Here is an 18222-nt window from a genome sequence, read left to right as displayed (position 1 = left end):
GTTTTTCCATATCCAAAGGTAAGTGCTGAAAACCTTCTCTACATAAGTAAATATAGATAGGTCCAGAAAAATGTTTTTTATGTAAATTTTTCTCAATTTTCTGAACTTCTGTTTTATACCTCCCCCTGGACATTTAATGATCTTTAATTGAAATTTAGTTATCAGGAAACCACTCTATTTTGTTGAAATCAGTGGCCTGGAAACCATGGGCCTTGTGTTGCCAGAGTTAGGAAACGAAAATACAGGTTATGGGGCACCTGGGTGGCTCAGTCAGTGAAGGTTCTGCCTTTGGCTCAGGTCATGATCCCGGGGTCCTGGGACTGAGCCCTGCATTGGGCTCTCTGCTCAGTGGGGAGTCTGCTTCCTCCCTCTGCCCCTCATCCCACTCACTTGTGCTGTCTCTCTCTCTCTCTCTCTCTCTCTCTCTCAAATAAATGAATAAAATATTTTTAAAATAAAATACAGGATACCTGATTAAATTTAAACTTGAGATAAATAACTTTTTGGTGTAAGTTTGCCCCATGCAATATATGATTCATTGATTATCTTACATTCAAATTTAACTGGATGTCGCATAGTCCACTGGGCACTTCCGTAGGCAGATATCATTTTTTGAACAATAAGAGCAATTATTTCTAATTGTCCAGGAAGATTTTACACTGAGGGGCAATATACTAGTCTAAAACCCAAGATGGGTGAGAGGTGCGCCTGTCCTTTTCAGAAGAGCAGGGCTGATGAGAAGACAGGAGTGGCCTGGCCCCCTGAGCAGCTCATTTCCAGGCTGATCCATTTCAGGAAGAGCTACATGAGGAAATTAAGGGTCAGGCTGTCAGTTCCCTTTGAACGGTTTGAGTTCCCTTTTGCCCATGACTAAGTCTTTGCAAGGACCCAGTGACCCTGCACAAGGGAGCACCTACCCCAATTTAAACACGGGGTCTGGGACAGCTGGGTGGCTCTGTGAGGTAAGTGTCTGACGCTTGACCTCAGCTCAGGTCTTCATCTCAGGGTTGTGAGTTCAAGTCCTGCACTGGGCTCCATGCTGGGTGTGGGGTCTACTCAAGACAGACAGACAGACAGAAAGAAAGAAAGAAAGAAAGGAAGAAAGAAAGAAAGAAAATAAAAGAAAAGTAGAAAACAAAACAAAACTGGGCCACGCACCTCAGACTCTATGAGAGCCGAGATCAGACCCGCCAGGGCCTGGAGTAGATCACTGTGTCTCCTCTGCCACATTTCACCGAAGTTTACAGGTTGATTTTTTTCTTAAAGATTCATATACTTATTTTAGAGTGGGTGAATGGGGCGGGGTGGGGAGGATGCAGAGGGAGAGGGAGGGAGAGAATCCCAAGAAGGTACCCGAAGCGGGGCTCAATCTCACGACCCTGAGACCATGACCTGGGCCAAACCAAGAGCTAATCACTCAACCGACTGTGCCACCAGGGAGCCCTAAGTGTGGATTTCCTGCAAGAACTGCCTTCCTGTAACGGCGCTGAGCTGCATGTGAGCAAGGCCTGCCTGTGTTTTGCTCACAGTATCCCAGCACCAGCTGGGGTGAGCCGGGGGGGTCAACAGACCCTGCTGCCAACTGACAGACACAGGCCGGTCCTGCCTCGTGGGCCTTCTGCATTCAAAACCTGCACCCAGTTTTTTAGTATTGTGACTTACCTTATATTTTCCCTCTAACCCTGTGACTATCCCAAATATTTTATATAAAAACTCCATTTTTTTCCTTCCAGCACTCACATATAACCTATTTTCTCTCCGATACCCTTTGAGACACAGAAGCAAGCAAGGAAATGCTTGAGGACAGTGACAGAATGAGACAGGGGGCCATTTCTATCTGATGTACGCGCTTTCCTCTGTTGTCCGCGTGTAAGCAAGGTGTGAGAAGCAAGCTCACCCCATTCCTGGTTTGGAAACTTGCTAACGTTCACCTCTGGTGTGTTCTGAATATCCCGTGCTTAAATAACCGGTTTTAAAATATTTTTTTCCCTTCAGGTAGTCAGGATGAACACACGCTCTTTCTCTGGAAGGAGTTTCCCAGGGTAGAAAGACTCTGACAACGTCAGCCCCAGCTATTTCACTCTAAGTTCTTCCATTTTTAGCTGAAGAGATCTGTTCTGCCTGGGACTCTAGAAAGGAAAGCAAAAGTGAAACTGAACAAAGGGGACATGCTGTTCTGACTCCAAAGTAAATATGAAAGTGCTCACGAGTGCGGGGATTTCCTGGTCCGCTGGCAACCTGATGACTTGCAGATGAAACAATGGGTTCAGCCTGGAACAAGTGCGAATAAGAAATCCACAGGAAGTCCTGTCACAGAGACAGAGCGGTCCTCCAGGTAGCATCTGCCCTTCCGAAGGGCGGCTTACTGGGGAGCTCTTTGTCCTGGGAGTGCTTCATGGACACCGCTGACACATTCTGAAGTCACCCAGATGGAGATCAAGAATGCCTTCCATCAGCCCAGAAAATTCCTTCATGCCTCTTTCCAGGGGACACTTACACAGACACGCCACCCTGGCCTCAAACACTCTTGGGATGGGTCTCATGGCGGCTTCGGCCTGTCTGCTCCGACGTCCCATACGTGGACTTGTACGGCTTCTCTCCCTCACCTCCCTCCTTGCCTCCACATGAGAGCACGTATCTGCGGCTTGTTGTCTTTGCCAACAAACAGTATCCCACCGGATAAATACAGCCCAGTGATGTGGGGCTCCATCCTGGGACCCCACTGTCTCCTGTTCTCCTGCTGATGGACATGGGGTTACTTCCTCTGTGGCCCCATAAGCAGAGCGAAGCTAGGGGTGTTCTGGCTCAAGTGTTTTTGTCAGTCTCTGGATTCATGTCTGTTTTATAAGTACCTGGTAGGTAGGTTGGTATTTATTTTCGTGAGGTGTTGCCAAAGACTGTGACAAGGGGTTTGCAGCATTTTACACTCCCACCAGCGATAGATCACAATTCTAGCTGCTCAACACCCCTCCGAGGACTAAGTTTGATCTCTTGAGTATGCACTGGTATCTCATTATGCTTCTAATTTTTATTTCCTGGTAATTAATGATTTTGAATATGATTTCCTATATTCTTTCTTGACTTAGACATCAGCCTCTCTGAAACAACTGTTCAAATCTTTAGTTTTAAACCAAACAGATTAACTTATTTTTAAAGATATATTTACTTATTTTAGAGAGAGGTAGAGAGAGTGTGTGTGCACACTCATGCAAGTGGAAGGAGGGGCGGAGGGAGAGAGAGAGAATCCCAAGCAGACCCCACACTCAGCATGGAGCCCAGTGCAGGGCTCAGTCTCTCACCCTTGAGTCTGTGACCTAAGCAGAAGTCAAGAGTCAGATGCTTAACTCACTGAGCCACCCTGGTGCCCCCAACTTTTTATTATTGATTTAAGGGAGTTCTTTACATATTCTGGATATGAGACCTGTTATATACGTTGTGACTTTTTTTCACCAAGTTGGTGGCTTGTCTTTTGCCTTTACTAACGTTTCTTTTAATGAGTAGAATATATTAATTCTGATGGAGCCTAAGTTAACAATATTTTCTTTCATGTAGAATGCATTTTATACCCCAATTAAGAAATCTCACCTACCTCAAGCTCATAAAGATTTTCTTCTATGGATTCTCTTAGAAGCTGTGATATTAACTTTTGCACTTAGGACTATGATTCATCCCAGATTAAACTTTGCATGTGGCGTGAGTGGAGGCGCAAGGTTCATTGTTTTTTCCCTAAACATTGTTCCAACACAATTTATTGAAAGTTCCTTTCCTCGCTGAATGCTTTACTGTCTTTGTCAAAAATCAACTGAACTTACACGTGGAGGTTCCTTGGAACTCCGTGTTCTGTTCTGTTAATGTCTTTCTCTATCCTTATGACAACACTGAACTGATCACTGTTATTTTAAAGCAAGCATTGATATCAAACAGCATTATTTTTTTTTAGCATTTTAGCACAGTAGATGTTTATTTCTCATTTATGCAATGTCTGATGCAAGTTATGAAGTCTACCTTCCTCTGGAGCACGTCTTCCAAGTTCACTGCAATGAAGAGAGCAATGGCAGGGGGCACTGTCTCTAGCGGCACATGCCATCTCCACTCTCAGAAATACAGACTAGCTTCAACTGAACTACAGGGGAGGCTGGGAAGTGTAGGAAAGTAGGTGGGATATTTGGTGAATATTAAGTGTCCTGCCCCTAGCTTAAGAGAAGTTGGTTTGAAAATACTTTGGTGTTTTTTGTTAGCTACAGGGTTAACTCGTGCCACACGTGTTTGTGTGAGGTGGCTGCTAAGCACAAGGCAACTTTGGAAAGCGTTGATAAAATATACTCAGGAAAATAAGGAGGGCATTTTCTTCCATCAGACCTGGGTCACATTTGAAAAACTGTATTCAGATGATATAAAAATGGTGTTGTCTTTTAAGAGGGCCACTGAGGTGTTGGTCTATGTCCAGAGAAGGCTAACTACAAAAGTGTATTAGCCTTAATAGGCTCTGATATACTGCAGTAGTGAATAAATCTTCATCTTAACTGCTTAATTCAATAAAGGTTTATATTCCACTTGTGTCACTGGCAGGTGTCCGACAGGTAGCTTTTTATGCAATGACTCAGGGATTTAAGCATCTTCCATTTCTGGCCTCTGTATCTTCCAGGTTCTCCTTGGAATCGTCTACTGGATCCTTGGCATCAAGCAGGTCTTGAACCGGTCGAAGGCTGGGTGAGCTTGGAGCGCAGCTGGAGGCCACGGAGATGGGAGTGATTGAGTGCTTTTCTCTGAGGGAACACTGAGGAGTCGGCCCCCGAGCTTTTGACTCCTCCGGGCCGGAGACTGGGAGCCCGCCATTTTCATTCCCGTCCTCCGGAACTCTACAGAAAGCCCAAACAGCATTATTTGAACTCTGTTTTTCTTCAAAATTGTCTTGTCTGCGTCCTTTAAATTTTCATATAATTTTTAGAATTGTGAATATATTTTTAAAAGTTGCTAGGAGTCTGATTAGCATTACGTTTAATCTGTTGATTGGTTTTAGAAGTATTGACGTTTCATTGTTCTGAGCCTTCTAATCTGTGAGTGAATACAGCCTCCATCTATTTCCCTTCTTTAATTTCCTTGTTTTCAGTACAGAGAGAGAGAGCACAAGGTGGGGGAGCAGCAGAGAGAGAGAGAGAGAGAAGCAGGCTCTGCCCTGAGCAGGAGCCTGATGCAGGACTCAATCCTGGGACCCCAGGATCATGGCCTGAGCCAAAGGCAGACGCTTAACCCACTGAGCCACTGAGGCGCCCCTTGTTTTGTTTTGTTTTGTTTTACTTTGCTTTGCTTTTTATTGGTAATCTCGACTTGGGTTTTGGGGCCCTGGGAGAGAAAGCAGGCTCACTCCTGACCGGAGGCTAGAGAACAGAGGCGTCCGTCTCGGACCAGATCAGCCCTACAAGAGCTGAACAGCTGGACAGGAGGCAGCGCTGGGCTGACCGCGCTGGCTCGGACGGAGCTCTTAGACGAGGGAAGCTGGTTCCAAGCAAAAGACCGGGTGGAGGCAGATGAAGATGGAGTGAAGCTGCGAGAGAGAGAGCATATCCAGCCAGGTGCCCGCCCATGGGGAGGCTCTGGTGAGGACAGCTGTCCTGTTCCCAGAGCTTCCTGACCCCCTGACTGTGCAGCTTTGAGTGTCTGAGACCCAGAAGCTCTAAAAGCGGAGGCGATCGACTCCAGACACCCATGTGCCTCACTCCACTATTTACCCCACTGACAAGAGGCAGGAGGGTAACCGAGGGACATGCCGGGATTCTCGAGGCCACGCTGCTCTGCTGCGGAGCGAGGCTGTTGACTCCGGCCTTTCTTGGAGCAGCACTGGGCAAGGCCGGAGAGATGTGCTCGTCCTCAGGCTCAAGAGACGCTGACTTGCGCGGGCTTGTGTACCTCGGTCCCGACCTTGAGCAAATGCAAGATGGGCACAGATAGGCCTCCCCAAACTGGAGGCAACCACGAAACAAGAGGGTGGTTGTTGAAACCATCTTAAAACCTCTGCACTGAATGGGCACAAAATCTTCCCCAAACAAACCAACTTGAATTGTCTGGGAAACCGCAGGTATCCTTGGCTCGGCGAGTCAGGGTTTTGAGGTAAACGGAGGAAGCTGGTGCAGAGGTCAGGCCAGGCAACCTGCCTCTAGTCTGGCCTGCTGGTCTGCTTCCCCCCTCCCAGCTGTGTGCTGTGACAGACACTGCCGGTGCCCACCCCAGTCCCTGTCCCTCCCTGTGCACCCGACTCCCGCTGCTGGCTTACACCTGCGACCCACTCTGGAGCAGCACGACCTTGGAGGATGGGAGTCTGCGACCACTCCTACAGCCGCCAGCTCAGCCCCGCCGGCTCTTCCACCTGGATCCCATGAGGCTAGACGCCTTCCTTGTTCAGCTCAGTCTCCCTACTGGATCTCGCTGCCCTGCTTGGCCACAGGCTCTCCCGAAGGGTAGGACACGCTCAACAGATGACATGGTCCTGAGCCCATGCCAGCTTCTGCTTCGAGAGAGCCCAGAAGAGCGACACCTGCAGCAAGTTGCCCGATCGGCACCTGTCCCTACTCAGCTGCAAAATGGGCACACGCCCCTGGGAGCATTGCCAGGATTCACGGAGCTGAGACCCGCGCCGCGTGGCACTTAGGAGAGTGTGTGGCACACAGAAGGAGCTCAGGGAAGTCAGGGCTTATCACCAGTGCCACTGGATACAAAGTTACAGCAGTTATTCATAGTAACTTTCAAACGCCTGATTACTACAGGGGTTTTACGAGCGATGCTTCTCGGGCTCAGTGTCTTTTACCATTAGTCACAGGGAAGAGTGGACGTAGTGTCAGTGTCTCACAGCAGCTGCGAGCACAGCTGCGACAAAGCAGCACCCCGAGCGGTTCGTACTGAGGACAGGAAGCACACACTTCAGGCCCCTCCCCCGTGCCTGGCCGCAGAGCAGTAGTTATCACGCCTGGACCACTGAGCATCATACAGCCGTCAAAACTAATAGGATGTTGCCAGCAAAAGCAAACTTAAATTCGTTCCAGAGGAACGCATCCTCAAAAGGGGTTTCAAAAACACATTGTGGACGTGAGCTCCCAGGTGAGGGTCACAAGACATCCAGAATCATCAAATATAAAAGAAATACATCTAGTATGCTTATAGAAATAAAAGAATTGACTAAGTTCTTCCACTAAAACCAGATGAAATCAGAGAGGGAGACAAACCACAAGACTCTTCACTCGAGCCAACAAACTGAGGGTAGTTGGAGGAGAGGAGGTAGGGCGACGGGAAGGCTGGGGACCGGCATGACAGAGGGCACGTGGTGATGAGCACTGGGGGTTGTATGCAGCTGATGATCACTGACCTCTATCCTTGAAGCCAATTTTACACTATATGTTACTTAACTGAATTTAAAATAAAATTAAATTAGGGGTGCCTGGGTGGCTCAGTGGGGTAAGCCGCTGCCTTCGGCTCAGGTCATGATCTCAGGGTCCTGGGATCAAGTCCCGCATCGGGCTCTCTGCTCAGCGGGGAGCCTGCTTCCTTCTCTCTCTCTCTGCCTACTTGTGATTTCTCTCTCTCAAATAAATAAATAAAGTCTTTAAAAAATAAAATTTAAAAATAAATAAATAAATAAAATTAACTTAAAAAAAGAAATAAAAGAGGGAATTGAAAATATGGGTAAGGAGCAAGAGATAAAAAATAAATAGGCAGATTTGTAAAAGGACAGAATAGACTAGAAACTAGAAAATCATCAATGAATATTCTAGAAACTAAAACCTTAATGAGATAATTAAACTGCTAAGGAAGAGAGAGGGAGCTGGCTAATGAGCTTGAGCCACAACCTGTAGAGAGTGCCAGATCGCAGCACAGAGATGAACCAACAGGAAAGTGGAAACGTAGTTACGGAGGGTTTGTCCAACTCCAGACACACAAGAGGATAACAAGATGGGAAAATTCAGTAAAAAGGAGTAGTGACTGAGACCTTCCCAGAAACTGAAAGACTGAGAGTCAGTAATTCAAGGAAGTAACTGCTTCATTAAGCCACAAACCAAAACCACCAGTGAATATTCTAGAACAGAGGGGTTCCCAGACAGATTTGAAAAGCCCTTTACAACAGCCAATAAGAACTCTGATTTCTTAGGGATATTCTCAGAGGTACCTTGGCGGCTCACCTTGCTGGTAAATGTCATCTCTCATGAGGCAGAGGAAGAGGTTAACACTGACCCTCACTGTCACCAATGGAAGAAACGGCTGATGAACTAAACAACAACAGGACCTCAAGAGAAGAGAGCAACAGTATCGTTTATTTTTCTTAATATGGCTGTTGTAGGTTACATTCTCCTGCAAACCGACCCTTGGAGGGAGACCGTGTGTAGGTGGGTCACGGGACGCTGCTGTCAGAGATGCCGCCCTTCAGCTCCTCACAGGCCCCACCGAGCACCTCCGCCGAGCGCCACCAGCAGGCAACCCTCACTTAGCTGCGGCGGCGAGTGAGTGCCCTGGACGCGGATCAGGACAGGTTCGCCGCAAGGACCCTGGGGACAATGCTGGCTGCAGTCATACGTCCACCCTCAGCTGGAGGAACATACATTCCAGAACGGCTGAAGGATCCAGAGAAAACTGCAGCCACCTGAGAAGAGCAGTGTGCAGAGCATGCACCCAATCAACAAATATTTCCGCCAGACTTACTGTTGTCAAACGCAGCGCAAGGACGCCAGAAAGAGTGAGGGATGACAGACAGTCGTGACTGGCAGGGTGCCGGAGACAGCCGCTGCCTGCTGGCAAGGGTCTGTTCTAAGCACTCCTTCCCTACTCCCAGGGATGTCCGGTTGGTAGCCTGAACTGGGCCTCAGTGGAAGTACTTCCACCACAGAGACTGGAGAAAGCTACAAAACAGAGCTTTTATCCCCAAAGAGCCAACTGTTAAACACGCACAGCACAGTATGGCACCTGACTTCTGAGCTGATAATCCCACAGAATGCGAAGGTGAAAGCTGTCCGCCTGCCTCTGGGTACACACACCTGTGTACACCTGACAGGTGGGTTACAGACACTCCTAGATCGTCCGAGGCAAGAGCCTCAGACTCGCGCGGCCCAGTGGAAATCTGTGAGCCACATATGTAACTTAAAATTGTCTAGCAGCCCTATTTTCCAAAAGTAAAAAGAGCAAAATTGTCATTATATATTTTATTTAACCTAATATATCTAGATTATGATCATTTCAACATGTAATCAATACAAAAATATTTTGCTTTTTAATTCCTTTTTAAAGATCCAGATGTATGCCACCCTTGCACATCTCCACGCAGGTGCTCAGTTTAGGAGTTGGGAAGATAGTGGAGTAGGAGGACCCTAGACTCACCTCATCCCATGAGCACAACTAGATAATGAACAAATCATCCTAAATACCCCGAAATCGACCTGAAGCCTGAAAGAAAAAAAGTGCACCACTAACGAGAGATGAGGCCACATCGAAGAAGGTAGGAAGTGCAGAGACACAGTTTGGGGAAGAAAGAGACCGTGGCCACCACAGAAGGGAGGGAGCCATGGTCAGGGAGAAGAGTAAGACAGACTAGCACCCAGGGCAACACAAGGGAAAACGAATCCCCAAAGCCATTTGCTGGGGGAAATGGAGGGGCTGATTTCTGTGAGTTTCTGCATCCAGTGGGGCTTCAAGCTTAGAGCTCTAAGGACAGCGGCTGGGCTTGGGGAGAGCCCGGAGGGCACTGAGCTGCTTCTGGAGAGAAGACAGAGCAAAGAGCCCGCTGACATACGGTGTAGAAACAGTGATCTGAAGAGTGCCTGGGGCACACAGCTGGGAGGTTAGGTGCTCATCTCCAAGAGTCCCAGAGAGACAGCATTCATGCAGAGACCACTGTACAAACCAACACCCTGACCCCCCCCCGACTCCAATGGAACCACTCCACTCCGTCACCCTTGCCTCAGTCCCAGCAGCAGGCCCCTCCCTCAGACGACTGGCCCAAATCCTTACTTATACCATGTCTCCCAGCCTAGGAGTTTTGCTGGGCTTCTGCTCCAGTGGTGGTGCCAACAGGCCTCGCTTCACAGCAGACCAGAACACACTTAGTTAAAACTTGCCACATTCAGGTCAAGGACCAGACACTGTCCACAACATGCAAAACAGCCTCTGAAAATGACTGGCCTGATGGATGAAGTGGCCAGGACAAAACAGAAGAGTACATGCAGCACATACTAGGGACACTCCCGGAAGGGCCAGACCCTAGGGAACAGGGGACATGACACAGCAGGGCAGCACAGGGCCTCTTCCTCGTAAGGTCATTACCCTCAAGTGCAGAAGACAGCTCACTTTCCTAACACAAAGAAATAGACACAGAAAGGCAGACAACATGAGGAAACAGAGAAACTCATAAACTGAAAGACAAGGTCACAGCCAGAGATCCAAGAGAAACAGATCTAAGTAACATGCTTGGTAGAGAATTAAGTAATGATAAGGATACTCACCGGACTTGAGAAAAGAGTTGAAGACCTAAGTGAGACCCTTAACACAGAGATAAGGAATAACGTAGCAGAGATAAAGGGCTCAATAAATGAAATGAGAAACATGCTTGGTGAAATGAACATCAGGCTGGAAGAAGCAGAGGAATGAATTCATGACTGAGAAGAAGAGTAATGGAAAGTTATCAAGCTGAACAAAAGGGAGAAAAAAGAACTGAGGAAAATGAGCATAGACTTAGGGAACTCAGTGACTCCATCAAATGTAATAACATTTGTATAACCTGAGTCCCAGAAGAAGAGAAAAAGGGGCAGAAAATTACATGAAGAAATAACAGCTAAAAACATCCCTAATCTGGGGAGGAAACAGAAATCTAGATCTAGGAGGCACAGAGAACCCCCAAGAAAATCAACAAAAGCAGATTCACATGAAGACATATGTAATTAAAATGGCCAAAAAAAGTAGTGATAAAGAACAAATTTTAAAAGCAGCGAGAGAATACAGTTACATACCAGGGGAACCGCGTTAGCCTAGCAGGGGACTTTTCTGCAGAAACTTAGCAGGCCAGAAGAAAGTGGCTGAGATATTGACTGTGCTGAATGGGAAAAATCTGTAGCCAAGAATATCCTATCCAGCAAGGCTGTCATTCAGAACAGAAGGAGAGATAAAGTGTTTCCCAGATGCAAAATTTACATCAACATACTTGATCTGTATTAGATTTCAAAAAATTCAGAGTTGAAAAAGTAGATTCACATACCCAAGTTGTTCCAAACAAACTTAAAATCTTCAAATAACTAAACCAAATATGAAGCTTAGTTTCTTTTAATATTTGTATTCACACTGAAAAAACTCGTCTTTTCTAAAAATTGATTTGACTTTGAAGGAAAAGCATATCCGGTCGCCATCAGGCTTTGCAGTTCAGTCTGGTTCAAGTAAGTTTGAATATCATCATGTTAGCTTTCTAATCCCATGAAAATAGTTTTTACAGTTTATGACCTGACATTACCCCTAACAACATCAAAAGAGCAACTTTCTGACAGTACATTTGAAACACTTTTAACAACACAAAACTACAAATATAAACCATATCTGAAAGCTCCCATTTGAATTTGTATGTACTCTCTTTGAACTGTTTTTTTTTTTTTAAGATTTTATTTATTTATTTGACAGATAGAGAGCACAAGTAGGCAGAGAGGCAGCAGAGAGAGAGGAGGAAGAAGCAGGCTCCCCTCTGAGCAGAGAGCCCGATTGGGGGCTCGATCCCAGGACCCTGAGATCACAACCTGAGCCGAAGGCAGAGGCTTAACCCACTGAGAGACCCAGGCGCCCGTGAACTGGTTTTTCAGTTTAGGTTACATGTGCACCTATCTTCAACATACCCTTAATGAATAGTGTGACTGAGGGGGAAGCAGTCGGTTAAGCCTCCGACTCCTGGTTTGGGCTCAGTTCCCGATCACAGGGTTGTGAGACTAAGCCCCCTTGTTGGGCCTGTGCTCAGCACGAGACTCTGCCCCTGTGTCTGCCCCTCACCCCTACACACACACACTGTCTCTCTATAATAAATAAACGAATCCTTAGATAATAATAATAATGATGATTTGATTGACTATTGCACAAGGCCTTACAGTTCTCAATAATATTCTTTTTTTTTTTTGGCGGGGGGGGGGGGGGGACAGATGCCATTTATTGGTCTAAGCAGTGTAACGAGTAATAGGCTTGGACAGAGCTCCCCTGTCTGTCCTGGCTCCCATCTTCCCTCTCCTGGGAGTTGGTGATTCACCCCTAGGGGAGAATAGTGTTCTGGGTAGGGGTGACAGAGAGCCAGGATAAAAAATACAGAGCTGGGATCTGAAAGGGGATCAGGGTGAAGTAGAAAATATAGGGTTACCAGATCATCCAAATAAAAAGTCCGTCAGGGTAGAAGAGAGGCTGTTTCCCCACATGGGCCCCTCTGCCCTTGCCAGGAATGGGAGGGGGCAGGAAGCTTCTGCTAGAGATTTCCTACTGTGCCCTTCGTGCCATCAGCATCTCCCGGATGTTGTCTTCAGCTTCCTTCACACTCCGCTCTAGGTAGGATTTCTTCTGCTCTAATTCTTTAATTTTTTCCTCTGCTATTTTCTGTTTCTCTAATAGTTGACTGTGAATTACCTCCTTGGACTGAAGAATAAACATTCTTCCTACACCTTCATACATGTTAGTCTCATCTACCAAAGTCATAATCTTTGTATCTGTAAGATGTGCATGCTTTTTCGTTCTGTTTAGCTGTTCAATCTGTATGTCTGCAAGCTTCACCTTCTGTTGAGTGTCAATTACTTTGGCTTGAAGTTCTGTGAAGGCCTTTTTTAACTCCAGATCCACGGGAGCCGCCATCTTGGTTCACTCGGTGCGCCTCTCAATAATATTCTTTCTTATGCAAATGTCATGCGCTAAAACAAACTCTCCTCTTTGGCACCCTTAAGAGAAAAAGGGTATCAGTTTCAAAACGATGTCTGTCAAAGATCAGTAAATTCAGTAACGTGGCAGTTCATTGCGTACAGGGAAAAGCAATTCCACATTGATGCAAGGGTATGAACTTCCAGTTATAAAATGATTAAATTCTAAGGAACTGATGCACAGTGTGGGATCACAGGTAATAATACCGTATTGTTGAGGCCCCTGGGTGTGTCCGTCAGTCAAGCACCTGACCCTTGATTTCGGCTCAGGCCACGATCTCAGGGTTGTGGGACTGAGCCCTGTATCGGTCTCCTCACTCAGCACAGAATCTGTTTGTCCTTCTCCCTCTGCTCCTCCTCCGACTCGTGCTCTCTCTCAAATAAATAAAATCTTAAGAAAAAAGTACTGTATATTTGCAAGTCGCTATGAGAGTAGATCTTCAATTTTTCTCAACAAATACCCTCCTCTAAGAAGGAAGTAAGTAAAGGGGTGGATGTGTTAACTAATCTTACTGTGCACAATCATCACATACACCTCAAGAATGCATGCTCAAAGAGCATGCGGCCAGGTTTTGTCTTTGATAACTGAAAATTCAGCAAACATTCTTTTGTTTCAAGAAAACTTGAACTGGTCATGGGACTAAAAGGCACAGCACAAGAAACACAGTGATGTTATAATAGCATTGGGACGGACGGTAGTCACTCTGAGGTGAGCACAGAGCCTTGTCTAAACGTGTCCAGTCACTGTGTTGCACACCGGAAACTAGAGTAACGTGTGTCTACTACGTTCAAATTAAGAAATTATTTCAAAGAAGAAAATCTTGAACTGGAGTTAACAATAATGTAAATCTTTGTAAAAATCTTTTTCAAGTCAACCAATGAACATTGGTAAACAACACAAGACCGTCCACTCAGCGTTTTCTACTTCCTGCAACAGTTCTATCAAGTGGGGCTGATTTGCAGCATTTGCACACACAGACTGAACCATTTTTTTAAAAAAGATTTTATTTATTTATTTGACAGACAGAGAGCACAAGTAGGCAGAGAGGCAGGCAGAGAGAGATGGGGGGAAGCAGGCTCCCCGCTGAGCAGAGAGCCCGATGCGGGACTCGATCCCAAGACCCTGAGATCATGACCTGAGCCAAAAGCAGATGCTGAACTGACCAAGCCACCTGGGAGCCCTAGAGATTACTTTAAAAATAATAATAAACAAACTTTAAAAATGATTTTCTTTCCTGGGCAAGAATCTAAGGCATTTAACATCCAACTAAACTGCAAGCTCAGATCTGGTTAAACGCCATTTTTATTTATTTATTTATTTATTTATTTATTAAGATTTTTATTTATTTATTTGACAGAGAGAGATCACAGTAGACAGAGAGGCAGGCAGAGAGAGAAAGAGAGGGAAGCAGGCTCCCTGCTGAGCAGAGAGCCCGATGCGGGACTCGATCCCAGGACCCTGAGATCATGACCTGAGCCGAAGGCTGCGGCTTAACCCACTGAGCCACCCAGGTGCCCTAAACGCCATTTTTAAAGATTATATTGGATATTTATTTCTCATTTGGTCCAGCCCAACCCCCGCCCCCTCCCCCGCCAGGTCTCCATGGGGAAAGTGTAAGAACTCAGAGGTTAGGACCAATAAGGGAGCTGTGAGAAGCCAGTAACAACTCTAAAAACTTCTTGTTTCTTGTCTGGAGCGAATGACTTCTAAATGAAAAAGACACTATTTCATCGACATCGTTGTTTGTAAAAATCACGCAGACTAACAAAAAAACTGAAAATGAGCCATGATTCTTTTAAAAAAAATGAAAGGAAGGAAATTTTGCAGACAGTTCAGAGTAAATAACCATTTTGACCAAGAGTCTATCAGGAATTAGTCAAAGGGGCGTAGCGAGCTTTCAGGAAAGGAAGCTGGGCTCAGCCACCGGGCCCGACACGCCCACGTCCTGTGGAAGGTGCTGACGCCCGAGTCGGAAGGTGCTCAGAGCACCCGGCCGCGCCTCCCGCTCTCCTTCTGGCAGAACAGACACACACCGCCTCGATGGTGGCCTTGAGTGGCATCCTTTTTTTTTTTTTTTTTAAGTAAACGCTACCTCCAGCGAGGGTCTTCCACGTAGGGCCCCAAGACCACGGGCACACGCCGCACCCCACAGCCCGCCGGGCGCCCCACAGTGCACTGGGCTCCTCTGGTGTTCACGCCACCAGACTTGCATTGAGGAGTCTCCTTGCCCTGCAGATTTTCACGATGTCTCTGAAGAGACGATGCCTCGGGTCTGACCTTACATGTGCCTTGGCAGTAGTCCAGCGCGCCGTCCTTAAGATCCCCGGAAGCTGAGCAAGAAGACACTGCTCATCCTTTCTTCCGAGTTGCAGAAATCCCGGCGTGCAGCCGGTAAGACAGATCGCACTCGGGACGCAAGCCCGCACAGCCGAGACCTGCGGTCTACACGGGCCTCACTGAGGCAAAAACCAGTTCAGCATGGAGCTGCACAGACAGAATTCATAGCATGGCCCGTGCAACGTGGTCATGGCGTCAGCGGTCTCTGCTTCCTCTAATTACTGGAACTCTACCCCCATGCAAATCCCCTTTCCTGGGCCAAACCCTGCCGGCTTCCCCTTGTCCTCGTGGCCAGGACAGGTCTCTGCTGGGGCTGGCACCAGATTGCTGCCATGGCCTCTCCCCCTGTGGCTGGTGCTGGCTGCTCCTCCTGCCTCCCCTGCCTGGCACAGCCCCAGCAGTTCCCCTAAGCCCAGGGACGGACCTGGAAGCCACAAGAACCTGTGACTTTAGAGAGTTGACCCTCTTCCAACATGGGGATCAGGGGCGCCAGCTCCCCTGCCGTTGGAAATCCTGTACAACCGCGGCCTCCCCAAGGTTTCCTGGGAGCCTGGTGCAGAGCGTACGTGGCCTAGTCGTATGTGAGTTGTGTGTGTTCCAGACTGTGCTCTTACAGCCCAGCCGGCTCGAGAAAAGGGCACGTGATCAAGAAAGTCCTGAGAGAAAGTACCGGCGGTGCCGTCTGGGAAAGCCCGCAGGTGGGTGGACGCGCGCGCGCGCGCACATGCACACCGTGCGGCCACCAGCCCAGCCGCTCCCACCGCCACAGAGACGCATATCCCATCCCCCGTCCATACCCCACGCGAGGCTTCATGACTTTCCTTGTTCGTGTCTGCTGCTGCCGTACACGAAGTGTGGCTGGACTGCCACCTCACAGAGGCCATGTGTGGGACTCACTGGAAGCCCAGTGTGAGGAACACGGGGACTCCCCATCTCCAGGGCCCGGGGCCCGGCCCACACTCCAAAAATACTTGTCAGGTCAAGGCATGAAAATTTCAGTTTAATACACAGAACCTGGCAACCACACAAGTGTTCAAACATGGGAAGGATTTCCCCCAAAGGCTTTGAGCTTCCTGCCAGCGGGGCCACCGGCAGACCGGACGCCGGACAGCACACTCAGCTGCTAACTGGAAGCCGAGGGACACCGGAGAGCTGTATTTCCATGAAATGTGACTGTGACCGCTTCCCGTAAGCTGCTAGAGGCGAGTTCCGAAAATGTGTGTTCACTTGACCCAGAAAACCCCACAAAATCATGCAAATCAAGAGGTTCAAATCTTCATGTTCATTTTAAGGACACACGTGAGCCCTTCCAGGCCATTAAGCATATGCAGATCTGGAAAGCCACCGAGTCTCTGAAGGCTGTCACTTTGCAGACACGTCTACCATCAGGTCAGGGCCCAGGTGGGGTGGGCCATGTGCCCAGGATCCAGACATGGGGTCGGGGACCCAAAAAGAGTGCTGGATTTTTACTGCATGTGCTTAAACATGCAGAGAGTCTTGCTGGACCTCAGGGTTTCGATGTAGGGTCTCTGGTCCCAGAGCACATCCAGGAGAACAAAGCCCCAGGATGCAGAACTTGCCGGATTCAGGTTCCGACAAAACCATGTGCAAGCTCTCCCTGCCACGCAGACAGCCCGGACTGAACACAAGCAGACTGTTCCTAAACCAGAGAAGGGGCCAACACCGAAGGAGAAGAAATCCCAGAAGAAACCCAAGAAAAGAGAACTTAGGTCCCAGGAGCAAATTCTGCATAAAATAAGTGCAAATAAAAGTTTTTTTTTTTAAAGGTGACTGTTATAACATTAAAGATAAAAGATAAAGATAGAAATGCCGTTGGAGTTTCATCAGTGCCACTGACTGCTTCCCTATCCCCCAACTCTCTTCCCACATGTGTGCTCGGCCCTCCACCGCCCATCTTGATGCAGCCACCGGCACACCCAGCCCCACCTCACCCCTGTCCTGTGAGATCTGTCTCCAGCCTGAATTTCACCGCTGGGGGTGTCCAAATGTCTATGATTTTCTGGAAAAGTATGTGGTCTCGTGACCCCCATGCCTCTGTCCAACCAGTACCCACAAGATGAGAAATCTAGGCTTGTCATCATTTTCCACCAACCCGAGGACACGGACTCTCCAGAATTGGGGCGTCATGTGCCGCCCACGACGAAGGGAATGTTTCCACACAGACCTGGGCAGAGCCCCTCATCCATCTCCTGTCACCGAGCAGCACCAAATTCTAGCCTTCTGTAAAGCCGTGACCCCCACTAAACCCAGGCTTTTGGGTCCAACACACCCTCAAATGCTCACTCACCAAGTGTCTGGGTTCCAAACAGTGCTGGCTTACCTAGGAGCGGCTGTGGTGCACACTGTCCCCAGGATTTTAATGGCTTCTTTCTACTGCAACAATGTACTTTGACTCTTGCTCTATCCCACACATCAAATATGTTTAATTTTTACCTTTCAGCCTGAAGTCACGCCCATGAACCACATGCTGGAAAGAATCCACAGTTGGTAAGTGAATTCTTGTTCAGAATAGCTAGAAAATTAGATATGAAAAAGACACGACCACTTAGCTCTCCAGGCAAATGAGAACTGACTTACTGATTTTATCGAGGGTAATAAATCCAATTCCCTCCCTCCCCCACCTGAGCTTTCCAAAAACAAACCAACAGAAGTTCATTATCTTTTCAGATGATAACAGGAACCCGTGCACACTCATAGAGTCTGAAGGTACAGACAGCCAGGAGGATGATTCCCACAGCCCATGTCTTGTGAGTCCTAGTTACATGCTGGACACTCTACTACGTGCCCCAACCGCTGGTCTGCAGGATCACCGCTCAGGCCTGCTCCGGTGGAGACAGAGAGGCAGGCAGAGCTCACGTTTGTTTCTCAAGACCCCACAACCAGAAAACAGTGCCAATGAACAAAGACGTATCTGGAGCCCCTCATCTCGGGTGAGCAGGACGACTTGGGTGAGTTGTCCTC

The 18222-nt window shown here is 47.7% G+C and overlaps 2 long non-coding RNA genes and 1 pseudogene across 4 annotated transcripts; 1 reads left to right on the top strand and 2 right to left on the bottom strand.

The window, feature by feature from the left end:
• Window positions 1-651: 651 nt before the first annotated feature.
• On the top strand, window positions 652-4973 carry LOC309841124. The gene is made up of 3 exons (XR_014298955.1): window positions 652-962; window positions 1996-2855; window positions 4646-4973. It is a non-coding gene; the product is annotated as an uncharacterized lncRNA (long non-coding RNA).
• On the bottom strand, window positions 3930-17814 carry LOC309841136. 2 transcript variants are annotated; one of them, XR_014298968.1, is made up of 2 exons: window positions 17582-17814; window positions 3930-4859 (listed from the first exon to the last, which is right to left on the bottom strand). It is a non-coding gene; the product is annotated as an uncharacterized lncRNA (long non-coding RNA). The 2 variants fall into 2 exon arrangements; XR_014298969.1 differs by lacking the exon at window positions 17582-17814 and adding an exon at window positions 9994-10148.
• LOC309840843 (prefoldin subunit 1 pseudogene) lies at window positions 12137-12856 on the bottom strand (annotated as a pseudogene). Its single transcript has one exon. The product of its transcript is annotated as a prefoldin subunit 1 pseudogene (transcript).
• Window positions 17815-18222: the final 408 nt, after the last annotated feature.

This window comes from Mustela nivalis (genome assembly GCF_964662115.1).
Source record: "Mustela nivalis genome assembly, chromosome: 9".
NCBI classification, from domain to species: domain Eukaryota; kingdom Metazoa; phylum Chordata; class Mammalia; order Carnivora; family Mustelidae; genus Mustela; species Mustela nivalis.
This window is presented reverse-complemented; position numbering and strand designations above follow the sequence as displayed.